This window comes from Physella acuta, unplaced genomic scaffold, assembly GCF_028476545.2.
Source record: "Physella acuta isolate Inbredline_101_S28 unplaced genomic scaffold, ASM2847654v3 ptg002702l, whole genome shotgun sequence".
NCBI lineage: Eukaryota > Metazoa > Mollusca > Gastropoda > Physidae > Physella > Physella acuta.
In genome coordinates, this window is record NW_026734135.1 from 1 (window position 1) to 2,500 (window position 2,500).

Here is a 2,500-nt window from a genome sequence, read left to right on the forward strand (position 1 = left end):
AGAGTATTTGACGTTTTTAGTATTTTTTGGTGATTAAACACAATTTTTAAAAACCGGCTAGAGCAAAGTTGGTTTTCATGTGCTAATGTCGACATAAACGATAGCATCCTACTATTCGATAGGCTAGCATAAATTTTGTTATACAAAATATAAACAAAAATGGCAGAATTATGTCATATGGTTTAAAATAGTATTATCTATATATATATAATTCTCTTCCGTGAGACGTTAGAAAACAAGCTGCAAGCGCCTCCTTGCAGTCCCCTCTCTTTCTCTCTATCACTATCACTACCACCCCCACCCCACTCCCACATTGTCTGGTGAGTTGTGGTCACGCTTAAATGTTTACAAACAGAGCCGGGTTTAGTGACGGCTATTAGGGGCAGATAATTTAGTTTGAAACGATTTTAAACTTACAGGAGGAAACTAAGAGGAGGCTGCTTTCACGGGGGTGGGGGGGGGGGGGTGTAGGGTCGGGGTTAGGGGAAAGGGGGGGGGTAGTATTTTAAAGCAAATATTTTCAGTGGCAGCATTAATACTGTAGAATTCACAAATTATGAATTACTGAAAAGTAGAAAATAAAACAACTAAATAGCGGCGTATGATACGCCGCGGGTCGGCTCGTGTTATTTAAAAAGTTTTTAAACAAATAAATATCGATCACGGAGTTCCTGTACAGCCAATCAATATTTGTCTCACGAAAGTGAAACATCGGGTTATAACTTTGGCTTGATGAAAATAAATAGAAATATAGCCTGGAACTAAAAAAAAAATTAATTATTTTCAAGTTCTCTGGATTCGATAATTTTATAACATTAATTCTAAAAATATTATATTTCTGAATTACTTTTAGGCTCAAGTTTTTATTTTTTATTATTTTTACTGCCGCTATAAAGCAGAGGCGTAGCGACCCTTCCTGGCGCCCGGGGACAAACATTTCGATTTTTACCCCCCCCCCTCAAACTTTCGATTTGCACCCACCTCAACCTTTCAATTTATTTTTTCAACCCATTTTGGCGCCCCCTAAGGTCGGCGCCCGGGGACATATGTCCCCCCCCCCCCCCCATCGCTACGCTACTGCTATAAAGTCAAAATATTTTAAAAATCTTATCCATGTCAACAATATGATGAAAGTATTCTCATCACCTTGCTTTCCATTCCGGAAGTAAACAAACCGACGCCATTTATTAAAGCTATTATTAATAATGAAGTACTAGATACTATTTAAAGAAATAAAATCTAATTAAAGAATTTTTTTTTTCATTTTAGTGCATTATTAGAATTTACATCTGACAAAAGCTTTGTATTACATTCCCCAAACTTCTGTTTTTATATTATCTAAAAAACATGTTTAAAACAAAAGTGCATTTTACGTAATCAATTTTTGTGGAAACACAACTCTTTTAACAACGGAAGTCACGCCATCAGCGCATTCAATAACATCAAGAGCGTTAGTACCATCAAGAAAGGATAAAACTTACAAATGACAAGAAAAACATACACTAGGGGCAGCGCTGCACCGGTAAGAAAATGCAGAGGCAGTGCCGCTAGAACGGTAAATAAAAGAACCGGCAATGGCACAAAACTTAAACAGAAAAACAGAGCCGCTCTGTGCCGGACGGTGGCACGCAATAAAAGAACCGGCAAAGTTACAAAACTTAAACAGAAAAACAGAGCCGCTCTGTGCCGGACGGTGGCACGCAATAAAAGAACCGGCAAAGTTACAAAACTTAAACAGAAAAACAGAGCCGCTCTGTGCCGGACGGTGGCAAACAAGAGGCACGGCACTGCCCCAGCACTAAAATGCAGGTGCATCAATGCTCCATACCATCGAGGTGTTGTAAACAAAATAAACTACGCATCTAAAAAATTGCTCAAAGACTATGCACAGAAAAAGAGTTAGGCGTTCGATTAACGCCGCTCCAGGCCACCACTTTTCTGTTGGACTTAACCTGACTTACACATACGTCCCAGCTAATCCCCGCAAAAACAAAACGACCTGGAGCGAAAAGGTATTCAGTTTCCTGAATAATATCCCATCACTTTCGTTGAAGACTGCTTCAGCAGTCTATGAAACTGTAAAAGGCGTAAGGCCATTTAGACGCGTGTAAGAGTTGGCAGTTAGACAGGTAGGCACAACGATTCTCTCCCTCTCTCTCTCTCTCTTTATCTCTCTCACCCCTCATAGAGCATTTCTCTCACCCATGTTACCCGTTTGTTTCCGCCTGGCTTTTTCCTTCTTGTTTAAACATTTACCTTTTTCATTGCTCTAGTGACCTGGTTGACCATGTATTGGTTAAATCTTGTTACACAAGAGATTGACAATCTAAGCTAAAATGTGCATGGTTTCTAACGCTGATTGTTTCTAGCGAGGACACTGTCAAGTTTACCCATGACCAGTGGCGTAGTGAGGTCGGGTGTCACCCGGTGCGGCACTTAATGGTGTCACCCCACCCCAAAAACTTTCGAATTTGCACCCCCCCACCCCTCAAACTTTCGA